Here is a 14,401-nt window from a genome sequence, read left to right as displayed (position 1 = left end):
TCTATCCTAGTTTGGAATCTGTCATGTGAACTACCTGTTGCCTACCAGCATTCCGCTTCTTTAACAGGTAAACATGAGTTTTGCTTTCTTCAACAAACCTCCATATCCAAGACTCATCTCTCGTCTTAAAGATAAAGCTATGTTGCTCTCCTCACCCACGCTGAGGCTGTGTTTAAATTCTGGAACGCTGATCAGACTTTAGCCAAGCATCTCACTTCCCACCCTTGGCCCCTGGGAATAAGGAAGGAGAATTCTTTTATGGGAAGCCGGGCTCACCAGCTGCTACACCCTCTCTTCAGATCTGCTTCCCCATAGGCTATAAATGTGGCTGTCTGAGCCTGACCTGTAACTCTTACGAAATAATGTGCGTGAGGCTTTTGTTCTAAGAACCTCAAAGGCCTTCATTTCATTTGGCCTCACAACATGCCTTTGAATTAGCCAGGAGCCAGTGTAGCGATTCTCATTCAACAGATGGGGGGGGGGGGAAGAATGCCACAAAAGAGGTCAAGCCACTTGACCAGAGGTCACCAAAATGTCAGGAGAAGGGCAGGATGAGCCAGAATCCCTGCTTCGCAGACCAGGGCTCTTGCTGCATCCAGATTCAGCCTGTGCAAATGTATGCAAAATGTTGTCTAAAAACACAGGAAGCATGACCCAGGGAAAGCAGGAGATAAACTCTGCTCGCCCTAAGTAAGACTAGGTGCAGGGGAGCGGCCAAAAGATAGCTTCCCTTCCGCTCAAAGTTTCAAATAGTGTGAATAACAAATTACAAGAATTCTGCACTGGTTTTGTGGACATTTTTATAAAAAATTTTTTTTTCCTCCAGGAAGAAATAGAACATTCCAGCTACAAACACATTGCAAGCAGGCATCTTCAAGTTAGGTCAGGGTACGCGAACTGATACAAATCCCCTGGAGTTATTCACCTTTCTACTTCATTCTTCTGAAGGAGAATAAGGTCAATCCCAAGCAGTGGGAGCAGCCAGCATGCAGAAGACACCGGAGCCGTCAGGCTGGGCGGGAAACACGAAGTGAGAGAAGATGTGGTCTCTACTGTCAGGACTCCGCGTCTGCTTGGAAAGATAAGCTGAGAACAAATGAAAGGTCAGCCTGTAGGGAAAGCTCCGGAAGAATCAGAAGAGCAAGACAGCCAAAGGGAATGTGGGCCTGAGAAATCACTGCAGGGCAGCGGGGAGTGGGAAGCAGTGCACTCAGAAGAGGGTTCCCGAATAGTGGGATGTAGGTGGCGTCATGAAAATCTGAGGCCATTTCCTTAAATGGAGAAGAAAATGTAAGATTCGGTAAGAAACAATGTGATAAACCAAGGTATAGAGAAAAAAAACTGCAAAGGCAGATCAGGGAATGATGCTGGTTCTCAGACATTTTCTCTTCTTTGTCTATAAACTCTTCCAGCGAAGTCTCATTTCATCCCGTGGCTTTAGACACTGGTGAGACATCGCAACACTGTGTCCATCCCGGGGCTCTGTCCTTACAGCCACACGCGGATAGCTTCCTTCTGGACCTGGGTGTTCTACTCAATCTCAGTCTCATCCACTCCCATGACCTGAGTCACTGACCACAGCCAAGGACCATCACAGTCCGTGTTTCCACGACAGACCTCTTCCCTTACGGCCGCCCTGCACCGCGACATCCTGCAGGTATCTCCAACGCACGTTCAATCCTGGGCTCATGATCACAGCCTTCCTGCCTCCGCTGTGTACCCGCGCCTCTTCTCAGTACTCTGTTGACCATCACGCCCCCATCTCTGCAGCCCCTCAAGCCCAAAGCAGAGAACAATCTTCCACGACTCCTGTTCCCTCAAAATCCACACGCAAATGGTCGCCCAGTCCTATAAACTCTCCTTCCCAAATTTCCAGGCTGCTCCCTCTTCCCCACCCTCACCACCTTAATCAGGTCCTCATCTCTCCTGTAACTAACTCCCTTCCCCCCGCCTGTCTCCAGTCCTTTCCCCTCACTCATCTCCCAAACTATGGCCCAAGTTGCTGATCTAACATAAAACACGAGCGCAATACTTGTCCATGGAAATCTTCTAGCTGTTGCCTCATTGCTTATAGAAGAAAAGTTCACGCTCCTTAGCACTTCCAACAAGATGTCCCCGGTCTGGCTCCAACAGCCCCTTGTAGCCCTACCTCCTTCCACCCACACCCACCCCACCCATCACGTGACTACATGGCTCCAAAGCTTACCGAACACCTTCACAACTTCATGTCTTCTTCCGTGCTGTGCCTGGTACACAGTAAGCATTTAAGAAACGGCACCTGTGGTCACATCATACTCCTACAAGGACGACTGTGACAACAATGACAATGAATGCTCCATGAGCACCAGACTCCGGATGGTTTTGCAGACCAAACCAAAGCTCTGAGATTTCAGGCACAGTAGAGCATCTAAACGTCTGGGGGCCTGATGATGCCAAAATTCTAATCTCTGAGAGCCGGTATTACACTGATTGAAGGAAGGAGGGGTATGGAAGCCATGTGGGAAGCTGTCACAATAGTCCAGGTAAGAGGCGCTCATAGAGGAAATGTAAGTGAGAAGAGAAAAGAACACATTTCTAAGTCCTCAGGACTTGGGACGCTGCACAGAAACAAGGATGAGCAAAATAAAAGTCTGCTAAAATTTTGAAAGTCGGCAAAAAGAATGAGGGTACCTTTGATGCACAATTAGAACCTGAGAAGGGACATATTTTCAGTTTTTTAAAAGGTGCCAGCTACAAGGATAGCTAATATAATCTACAAGGCCAACCTACAATAGAATCTATAATCTACCATAGAACCTACAATAAGGTCGGAATCCTAGAGGTACTTCTCACAGAGGTAAGAGCTGGGGTTCACAAGAGCAGATGAGTGGCTGAGACTTCGTGAGGCGGGAGTTCCTCAATTGTTCTGAGCGCTACCAGCCAAGAAGGGAGGGATGCAAGGAAAAAAAAAAAGGAAAATCTGGTCTTGAACAAGGCTGCTGGCTGGGAAAGAACACGGGCAATGGGATGGCTAGAGGCTAGACTGCTGGCATCATAAAAAGGAAGGTTAGCTGGAAGTTGAAAAAAAGACTGTTCTGGCTTAAGGAAATCATTTAGTCGTCCATCCAACCAATGTTAAGTGAGAAGCCTCTTTGCGCTGGACACATGGACACCTTTGTAGGAGCTGGGAATACGACAGTGGCCAGAAGCCCATCCCTCCCCTTGGGGAAACCACTTTCCAGTGAAGGGGTGGACAAAGAAGAGACCAGTAAAAATGCAACCACAGGGACTGTTAATCATCCTCTCTGAAGCTTCGAGGCACACGTGGAGAACACTTAACAGTTCTAAAATGCTTCCAGAAGTCTTCTCATTTACACGGAAGGTGACTTTTTCTTATATAAAGTTAGCACCAAATGAAATGAGGCATCACGCGTATGTTTATAAATTGGCACGCTGGAGAGGGAGTTTCTGAGAAGCTGCAAAACGAAATAACGGAGGCCAACTGTACACAAACCTTAAAAGCCAAATTTCCATTGTTTTCTACAAACCTCAACAAAAGTCATGTTTCTACTTAACCCTTAGCATGAGAGATGTCCCACTAAACTCTATTTCCCACAAATCTTTACTGCTTTATCTGAACTGTGTGTCTTGGGAAAAAACAATTAAAGAGCATCATTTAAAAACAGCTTGCTAAAGCAACAACGCTTGGTTTTTTGCTTCCATGTGGTACCTTCATAAGCCTAAGAACAGTGTGGTTCACATCACTCCCCCCGCCCCACCACCAAAGAAGTTAAATTTCTCATATTTGCCTTACTTGTTTTATTGCAGGAACTAAAGTTCATTTTCCAATGGAAGATGGACACCAGGAAACTTGGAGGAATTTTCTATGCTGTTTCTCCCTTGGGAAGAGAAATACCCCCGGTAATCTACCACTCCTAAAGGCATTAAACATTAAAAATCACACTGTCATCCACACACCCATAAACTACAACTCCGTTTAAGTCAAATGCAAAAGTATGAAAGTAGGCTTTATACCATAATGTAGTAAACACATATCTTATAAAGAGAAAAAAGAAACCATGAATATCTCAGCCTAAAAAGGTAGCAATTTATTTATCTGAACAGCCGCGGACATGACATAACAAAAACATATTCTTTATTGGCCAATAAACTGAGTGAATGAGAAACGACTAAAGCTCGTTTGCTGTACAAATAGAACTCTTGAGGCCCTCCCCAAAAAACTCCTTTTTCTCGTTAAAAAACAGTATCAATTTCAATGCAACACAATTCACGCAATATGGGTGTTATCTGGTTTCCAAGACCACAACAGATTCTCCAGAGCAAACCATGAATGAAGGGGTATCACCACTGAAAGTCACAGAAATGGGGCCAGAAGGGGAAAAAAAGAAAAAAATCAAGAAAAGGCAGAGGCAATTTTCAGACAGTCAAGTGGGGCCAGTTGGTCCCAGGGCAAAGAGCTTTGCACCCCTGAGTAGATCCAAAGCCATCACTTTATGAGAATATAAAAGACATGGTCTGTAATATACAACCTTTCCAAGAATCGGGGAAGTTTGTCACAACTTTGGGGAAATTTTCGAGGCAAATATCAGCTTTTAATAAATCATGACACTTAAAGGAGCAAGCAAACCCTTAGCAATCAGGACATTTACTGCAGAGGTAAAGCAGGCTTCCCGGAAGTTCTGAGGAGCCAAGAGGCCCCCAGTTTAAGGCTCCCTGCATTTTGTGCTTGAATAGCCAATTCAAATGGGCAGTCTCGACGAATCAAGGAATTTTAGGCAGGGGAAAAAAAAAAAAAACCAAACAGGTACATTGTTCTTAACATACTTTTTTTTTTTTTTTTAAGATTTTATTTATTTATTTGACAGAGAGCATGAGCAGTGCGGTTGGGGCAAAGGCAGAGGGAGAAGGAGGCTTCTCCCTGAGCAGGGAGCCTGATGCGGGGCTCGATCCCGGGACCCTGAGATCATGACCTGAGCCAAACACAGATGGTTCACCGACGGAGCCACCCAGGAGCCCCTTAACCTATTTTTAAAGCAGAGTTTGTTTTATCTTATAGTATTTAGGTTCTTGCTAAAATAAATGTGTATGAACTTCAGGGTGAGCATGATACGAAAAAATATAGACATACCCCAGTGTCAAGGCCGTGTTCCACTGCCGTAGCTTATTTACCCTGTAGAACAGACAGGGCAGCCTCCTAAGTTAGTCTTCCCCCATCTCTGGGTGGCATCAGACACCTACTCAGCAAGTTTTACCAAGATTTCTTCAAAGAATTGAAAACGCTGCGGAGGGCCCTCCGCACACAGACGAGAGGAAGGAGCACTGGTCGAGGAGTCCTGGTGAGCTCCTCCATAAATTCAGGTCTCTGGTCTGAGCCCTGCACGGGCAGCACAGGAGGGGAGGACAGAGAAGATCTGTGCTTTCCAAATCCCAGGTCTCCGCCCACCAATGGGGAGTAAAATCAATTCTGTGCTCATGACCAGTGTTTGCTAGAGGGTGCAAGTGGGAAAGGACATATCTGAAAATACCAGGACACATCTCGTGTAGTACAGTTTAAGTATTCTTTCATGAAACTTTTTTAAAAACATATTTGTTATTTGTAGGTCTCTGTATACTGGCTTTGAATGCAGAATGCATTTCTTTTCTTTTCTTAACGATTTTATTTATTTATTTGTCAGAGAGAGACAGAGAGAAAGCACGAGCAGGGGGAGTGGCAGGCAGAGGCAGAGGGAGAAGCAGGCTCCCTGCTGAGTCTGATGCAGGGCTCGACCCCAGGACTCTGGGATTATGACCTGAGCCGAAGGCAGACGCTTCACCAATGGAGCCACCCAGGTGCCCCCAGGATGCATTTCTTAAAGGGCACTGACACGGCCATAAAAGGCCCTACGATGTCTTGAATGTTTGAGTTCCCCAAAATTTGTATGTGGAAATCCTCAACCCCAATAAGATTGTATTAAGAGGTGGGGCCTTTGGAGGGGATTAGGTATTGAGAGCATGACCCTTATGAATGGGATTAGTGCCCTTAGGAAAAAAGAGACCCTGGAGGCCCCCTCATCCTCCTTTCACCATGTGAGGCTACAATGCATGGTCAGCACGAGACCCTGACCACGCTGGCATCCTGACCTCGGACAGCAGCCTCCACGACACCATAAATAAAGCGTGCTGCTTAGAGGCCATCCAGTCTAAGGTACTTGGTTACCACAGCCCGAACCAAGGCAGACTGATTCCCTTTTACTTCCAGTTCAAATGTGAGTAACTGAAAAGCTATGTGCAAAGACTGGTTTGGAAGAGCAAGTTCTCAGAGGCCACGCAGGAGTTTGCAAGGCCACCAACCTGGAGAGCCAAGAGGCCAGAGCCTGTCTGCTTTCATGAGCGCTCGGAAGGATCCGGCCAGCGAGTCTAAGATCCTCTGCAGCCGCCTCAGATGCCCCCGGGCTGCAGTCCGGGTGACAGAAGAGGGGAGAGCCACAGAGGACTCAGGAGCCCAGATTCTGCTAGAATCCAGCAGAGGGTTGAGAAGCTGGATGAGGGTGCAATGAGCAGGAACAATGAGAAGCAGATGGATGGGGGGAGGGGGTGTTCAGAAAGCAACAGAAACAGGGGATGGCTGAGATGCCATGGGGTCAGGCATGACTCCCAAGTTTCTGCTTCGTGTGGCTTGGTGCCCCCCCCACAGAGCTAGGGAACCCCGCAAGAGGACCAGGTATGGAGAGAAAAAAAACCAATCTTCTGGTCTTAGCCATGCACAATGTGATGCCTTGGAGATACCCAAGTACAAGGACAATGTCAATGACATCATCTAGAGCTCACAGAGAGGCCCAGGATGGAGAACCAAATTTTAGATGGACTTTGGTCTTCCTTTTTAAATTTCTTCTTCCAAAACTACATTTTGTGGTGCAACAGCATGAAGCAGAGAAAAGAATGTGGGCTGTAAATTCAGAAAAACTGTGACGAGAACCTCAGCACTACCTCTTACGGGCTCTGTGCTCAGGAGTACGTGGTAATCCGGATAGGTTTCCACGTCCTCCACTGTCAGCAGGGATGCGGGGCCCACTTTCGGGAGCACGGTGAGGAAGAAACAAACCCTTCAGAAGTGCCTGGAATACAATACGTTCTCAGCCAAGCCGAGCAAGACCGGGTGTAAACCTTTCTGCATACCCCACAGCACCCGGCACCGTCCTGGCCAAGCGGTCCACCAACGTCTAGCATGTTGAACTGACGTGAAATACGATGACAACTGTCAGAACGCCACCGTTCCCTCTTCCTAGACAACCACCAGCTCATAAAATCATTCCTTTACCCGGTATCCTGTTGGAGCAACACCCAAATGTAAATTATGCATAGAGTGTGTCTTATGCCATCACCCACATAACGGGGTGTGTCTCTCAGTCCTGGGAGGACCCATCGCTTAGCAGGACCACGACTATGAACAGCTTTTGTGTACCATCTGAAGTCCAAGATACCCAATCCAGTCACAGGGGTTTGTTCTCTTGTGATCCACACGGCTCCGAGAAAAGCCAGGACTGGTTTTATTTCTTCCCTAGAATTTCTGGAGAAGCAGGCAGATGGCATCTTCTCCACACACCCCGGGATTCACCTGGAAAGCATTCACCTGAGTGCTTCTGGAGACTTCTACTTTGACCAACAGATTCAACACTTCCTGCCAATATTGGGGAGACATCAGCATCATCCAGAGACCAACTCACACTCAGATTACTGTACCCCACCTCTCTGATTCAGCTGGCCAGGGTACACTATGAGAATTTTCACAAGGTCTCAGGGGATGCTGATGGTGTTGTTTTGGGGCTGCACCTGAGAACCACCGTCCTGGCCTCTTCCCTGGGGTCGGGCTACTGATGGGTCCTACATGTAAAGAAAAATCAGCTGAGATGGAGAAGTTTTTTTTGTTTTTTGTTTTTTTTTTGTTGGTGGTGGTGGGGTTTTTTTGTTTTGTTTGTTTTGTTTTGTTTTTACCTCAAGTGTCCTAGGATTTGCCTTGTAGATTACCACACGCTGTCTTAATTATGAACGACAAATGTTTACGCCTTAGGAACTTTTAGGCCCTGTTTTAACAGTTTGGGAATGTTCTGTTTCATGCTTGATAAGTTCTACTTATCAGCTCGCTACCATTCACTTCTAAGTAAAGGAAAAGGAATAGCTTTTTATAAGTAGAGACCCTGCTTCATACTCATGCAAGAATCTACCCACGTAAGCAAGCACTGTTTCCTCCTCCTGCCGTTCTCAGGGGGCCACCACAGCTAACCTTCACAGCTGCACCTTTCGGCTTGAGTGACCTCAGCAGTGGCCCAGTTCATCTCAGCAGGATGGATGGGACTCATTCATTCGTTCAAATACTTACTGGGAACACACTTGGTACCAAACACCTGAAAACAGTGTGAAAAACCATGGCCTCTGCCCTCAAGGAGTTTCTAGAGTTGAATGGGAGTTGGAGCAGAGGGGACAGGGAAACAAGGTCCTGGGAGGACCCGTAAGTAAAAGCATCCAGTGTGTATAGTAAAGAAACATGCGTAAGTATCCACTGTGATAAGAAAACATATGAAGAAGATTCCCTTAAGGGTTAGGTGATCAGAGAAGGCCACGTTCCCCAGAGGAGGGGACACTTAAACTGATTAACTTAGAGAAGCTTAAAGTCCATTCCTGTCTGTGCACCTGAGCCAAACTCACTACAAAGCCACTCTGGTTGCTTTCAAAATAGGTTTACCTGATGCTTATATACTAAAAGGAATAGCACATTTTATATTCAGATTATTGTTTCTGTTAAAGAAGAGGTAAAAAAAAAAATCATATGTAGGCATCCTTCTTCTGAAAATAAAAACACAACTTTGTGTATATGGGAAGGAGGGATGGAAAGAGGACCCTCAAAGGGAAACAGAATGCTGGAGATCTGGTGAATGAGCCCTATTTATGATGAAAGATGAAGGACCACAAGCAAGTATTTAAACACTGGAGTTTCTAAAACGATCTGAAAAATAATGAAATCATTAGCATTATTATGAAACGTCCCAGAGTTTTGAAGAGTGGTATTTGTTCAAATGCACCAATGGTTCAGTACGCATTCGTTAAATCCCCACCATTTCCCAGGCATAGTGCTAAGTTCCAAGAATACAAAGATACATAAAACATGATGCCTAACCTTTCCTATTGACAAATATTAATGAAACACCTAGGAAATGCCTATGACTCCCTCAAGCACGTGACAGCATTGCTCTTTATTGCTGCTGTTTTGTTTCCTGATGTGGTCAAAGCATGTTACGCCCAAAGATCCAGAGATCATGATGGTGGGCATGGCTAAAAAAGGAAAGAAAGAAAATTTGTATTAAATATTTAAAAACCTACTACTCAACACGGTGAATCTAGGGGATTCCTTGTGCCGGTCTATGAAGCCAAGAAATAGATTTTTATGGCTAGCTATAACTCTATCCGCCTCCCAACCCCCTTGCTCAGCATTCCCGGAGGCAAAGGCTGAAGTATCACCTTTTCTTACAAAATAAATTCTTTACAGTCCTAGCTCTCGTCCCATAACTTTAGTTCCAATTCAGAGTAATTACACTTTCTAGGCCCCTGGTGCTCGCAAGTTCAACTCTTGCCTGAAGAGCCTCCACTTGAAAACACACACGCCCAGTTTTAGTGGGAGCGATACCGTCCACTCCACACTTTACAGTTCATCACAATTTTACAAGTGACTTTCTAAAACCCCTAGAGAAAACAAGTCTCGGGAACTTGCTCACCCACTATGTAAACTCCCCCAAACCTACTGCACACCTGTTGTTTACTCAGTCCCATTAACAACACAGAGACTTTCTACAAGAGGAACACAAGCTTCAGGGAGCTGCCCATTAAAGCACAGGTTTTGACTTCAAAATACTGCCCAGGCGCTGCCTGCTGAGAAAACATGGAAGCCTGTTCCAATTATTATCCATATTTGAAATCCACATTCCGCAGGAGTAACCCCATTCGAGCAGGGTTTCCTGTGTTTTCCTCTATCACCATCTCCTTTATCCATCTCTGGTAAAACTAGGCAGAAGTAGACACAACTGAGAAGGGAATACACAAAATCAAGCCTGTTTTCTCCAGCCTCATCTTTTAAACCGAAAGGAACCTGGCTGGATGAAGCACTTCACCAATGGCAGCCAATTGTTGACTATCCAGTGTTTCCAAAAATTTCATCAGATTAAGTTTAGAGGTTTTATTTTTTAAGAAAAAAAAATATTTTTCAAAGATTTTATTTATTTGAGAGAGAGCGCATGCAAGAGAGCACAAGCAGGGGGAGGCTCAGCGGGAGAGGGAGAAGGAGAGGCAGGCTCCACGCTGAGCAAGGAACACGTGGCTCCATCCCAGGACCCCGCACCCCCACCCCCAGGATCATGACCTGAGCCTGACCTGAGCCAAAGGCAGACCCTTCACCGACTGAGCCACCCAGGCACCCCTTCAAGAAAAATATTAAAACAGAAGGCCAGGTTTCCTCCCTCTGTGACTCGCCTGGCATTTAGCATTGCCATATAAAAGTCCACAAATGAACAGCCGAGCTGCATAATGTACAGTTCTAGCTGGGAAGCTTCTTGAAGAAAAGGATACTTTCTAACTCCAGTTAATAGATTTGATACAAAGAATTCGTTTCTGCAACAAATACATTCAGGACTTGATATTTTACAGTGTAGCTAATGAAGGTTCTAGCCATAGTAAAAAAAATATACATATTTTTTTCCCAGGATATCAAATGTTCTGACTCACCATTTAACTAAAGTACAGGCAAAATGAAAATGCAAATGAAATGTATACATATTTATGACTTTACCGGCTGTATGGCCGTGCCACCTCTGGCTTCTAGCTTTATTTACCAGGAAGAGAAGCTTGGAAAACCACCATACGTCTGTGTTTCTATTCAAATAGTTCCCTTTCTCCACGCACTGGTTGGAACAAAGTATTAAATCTGAGTCTGGTGATATACATAAGTCAAGAGAATCACAGTGAGTAGATGAAAACACACAAACATTTAAAAATATAAATACTAAATCATTTAAAATTATGCTGCTTCACTAGTCAGTACTAGTAAACAGAAGTTTTCCGTTAACCTCTATGATTTCTAAAAGTCAAAACGTACCTTCACCATAGAACTCGCGGCAAAATCTTAAATATGAACTTTCTAAAGAATTCCACATTAGCGCCTTACTCCTCCTGCTAAACTTCCGTGTGACCCCGAGCAAGCCAGTTCACCTCTCTATGCCTCAGTTGTCCTACCTGTAAAGAGGGCAAGTCTCCGAACCATTTAACGGTAGTATCTTTATCACAAAGACATACCTCAATCCCAATGGTTGCATCTGTTAATAATATTAAGAACCATTCTACTTCTTCGTCACCTTCTGAAAATAAAAACACAACTTTTGTGTATGTGGAAAGGAGGGATGGAAAGAGGACCCTCAAAGGGGAACAGAAACTAGGTCGGTTTTGTTAATTAGGTTTCCTCTCTGAAACCACCAGCCAGTATCAGCAGCTGCTTGAAATTTACTCAAAGGGGGGGGAAAAAGTGGTTGGTTTCTCCATCTCAAGACTAACTCTTTCCTAAAAGGGCACGTCAATTTCTAGGAATGGGTCTTTCAGCCAGCTACACAATACTAACAACTCAGGGAGGGGGAGGCAAGCAAAGGAGCATGACAGGGATGACATGAGTCTACTGTCTACATGGAGAAAGAAAAACTCTTCTTTATACGAAGTATTCAGGAAGGAGAGCAATGACAGCTGTACCCGCCAGCTTCAAGAGGCGCACCTCTTGCAGGTAAATTACCTTATGGCTCAGCAGATGATGGGAATCTACGTGATGAGATGCTTCGTTCTGCAGCATGTGTTTACCTTATAAGTGATTTCATCCACCCCTTCACTCGACAGCAATTTATTGAGTACTTACTATACATAAACTCCAAGTCTAAAAATAAATTAAAGGTATGAGTTGACTGGGATACTCAAATGAATCCTGACATGTATTTTAGAGTAGAACAGCCCATCAGGATATTTCCAAGTCAAATAATAACACTGAACAGTATAGAGGCTAAGCTCAAGTGCCCTGGAAATGTTTTCCCTTGCCCAAATCGGACAGGGTCAAGGGGAAGGGGGAGTAAATTACAAGTGGAATAGATAATGAGCTAAACAGAATGCTGAAACTAGAAAGAGAAAGAGAATTCACTATGAATCTCGTGTTTCATACATGGGACACCTGAGGCTCAGAGGTGATGATTTGGCCCCAGGGTCACACAGCCAAAGAGAGTGTCAGAACTCCAGCTCACGCCATCAGCAGGCATGCCTAACAGTCCCTAGGGTGTTGCAGTATCCACGTCTCCGCCTCGCCATCAGAAGCGGGACAACGGCCTCGTCTAAAAAGCCATGGACTGGAAATCAAGAGCTCTGAGTTCTAGTCTCGTAACCTTCACTAGCTTAGATAGGATACCGTGGAAAACATCCCTGTCTAAACCTCAGTTTCCTCGTCTGTCGAATGTGAACAGTGATTCACAGTGAGACAGCGCAGACCACAATAAATGCAGAAGCAGTCTGGCCATTGTGAAACCGTGCACAAGTACAGAACGAGCACTGCGCAGTGATGGGGGCACTGGGTGGGGTGTATCAGAGAACCTGCCCAGGACTCTTAAGTCCAGCCGCTTACTACCTTGATAAGTCCCTCAATCAGTGAGCCTCACGTTCCTCCTGAGTATGTGGCTAATAATCTTTGCCCTGCCTCTCTCGGAAATGGTCAGGACTTAATAAGAGCACTGAAAAGCATTCACAGATAACAAGGCATTGATTCAGGTGCAAGGTATTATTACGAGATCCCTCTAGTCTCCTTAATTTGGACAGAAATGTAATGTGGTTTTATCATTCAGTTCTGAACAGTTTTCTTTCTCAACATTATTCCTAAATCTCAGATTTCACAGCTTTCTCCCGGGTACTCGAGTCTCCACTCCCGTTACTGGCCCAGGAATGCACGGTTCCCCTCTGCCCAGAGCCCATGCACGATGCTTATTCAACGTGCCACTGGCATGGACTTGGCTGGGAACGATTTTTTTCCCAGGGCCTCCTCTCGGCTGGAAATGCTCTGACTAAAGCTTCCATGAGCACTGTTTTACTTCATCACATTAGAGGGGTAATGAAACCAACCCCCGGGCTTTTCTCCAACAACTGCAGAACACTTCAGCCTTTCCACAGAACAAGAGAGAAGTCTGAGTGGATGCTTGTCACCAGAGGGGCAAGAGAGGTTCCCAAAATCCATGCTCAGGAGTGCAGATGGGGAGACGGATTTTTTTCTTTGCAGGAGACTAACATTGTGAGGCCCAACCAGTCTCTCAAGGGTCAGTGGCTCTAGAGGTAGGGCCTCTGGGAGGCTGAAAAGGTCCTGCAAAGATGGGGGGGGCGCATGTGGGGTCTGCAACGCTCTGCCTTCAAAAAGCATCAGAGTAACTAGCATTTCCTTGTTAAGAGCCCTGATTTCAGTAGATCAGATGAAAGAATTCATCAGCCTATCCAAACAACTTCTCTGGAACAGGTTTCTACCCAACCACGGCGGGCACCAGAGACAAGTGAGCTTGGGGGATAAGAAACACAACAGGCTCATCTGCATAGATGAGAGATAAGCAGACGTTTGCTGTCCTCTGTTTTGGCGACTCCCGGCTCTGGCCTGCGGAATCGAACCCCGGCATTCTCCCTCTCCTTGCCCCCACACTCCCACCCCCCGCCCCAGCTGTTGAAGCGTCACGTTGACGGGGCTGGGGGGGGGGGGGGGGGAGAGAACCAGGGGAAACGCAGAAGTCTGCTGCTGCATTTAGGCTGGAACCATACCGCACCTGTGCAATCCGGCTTCGGCGCCAGAAATGACCAGAACACCGACTCGCAAGCCCCTCCTGAGATCCCAGGGGCGCCTGACAAGTTCGCCTCTGTTTACTGCCGGGGGAGAGTGGTGGGAGAGCTCTCCTGCTGCTGCCAAACTCAGCTGGTTCCCCTGAAAAGGGGAGGGAGCTCCCGCTTAAGCGAACGCACAGAGGTCCCCGAGGGTCACTGCGGCCGGAGGGGTGGGTGGGGGGAGGATGGGGTGGTGAGCGAGCGGGTGGGCTCGCGGGGAGCGCGCAGCCGTGGCCCCAGCGGAATGAAGGTCCCACTTCGGTGGCCACACGCAACCCTCCCCCCTATCCCCAGCACCAGGCGGACAAAGTGCGAGCGTAGACACCTCCAGGGTTCCTCAGGACGCGGAGCCCCCGAGCCCCAGCCCTGGAGGAGGGTCTAAGGAGGAGGGGCCAGGGACGCGCAGGAAACTTACCTCACCCGGGCAGCATTCGGGCGCCTCTGCTGTCGAGACCAGTTGCGCCACAGTCTGCAAGTTATCTGGATGTAGTTGCTTCCCCCC

General features: G+C 46.5%; 1 protein-coding gene across 5 annotated transcripts in view; it reads right to left on the bottom strand.

The window, feature by feature from the left end:
* PIP5K1B (phosphatidylinositol-4-phosphate 5-kinase type 1 beta) overlaps nt 1-14,401 on the bottom strand; it is a 293,383-nt gene extending 278,982 nt beyond the window's left edge. For 3 of the 5 annotated variants that reach the window (XM_034646690.1, XM_034646695.1, XM_034646696.1), the window contains exon 1: nt 14,315-14,401. The gene's annotated coding sequence lies outside the window, so the exon portion shown is untranslated. Of the gene's footprint in view, nt 1-11,316; nt 11,434-14,314 lie in introns of those variants that run through there. The other 2 variants (XM_034646693.1, XM_034646692.1) reach the window with 2 other exon arrangements.

Source organism: Ailuropoda melanoleuca, chromosome 17, assembly GCF_002007445.2.
Source record: "Ailuropoda melanoleuca isolate Jingjing chromosome 17, ASM200744v2, whole genome shotgun sequence".
NCBI classification, from domain to species: Eukaryota; Metazoa; Chordata; class Mammalia; order Carnivora; family Ursidae; genus Ailuropoda; species Ailuropoda melanoleuca.
Note: the sequence above shows the minus strand (reverse complement) of the source record. Positions and strands in the feature narration are given on the sequence as shown.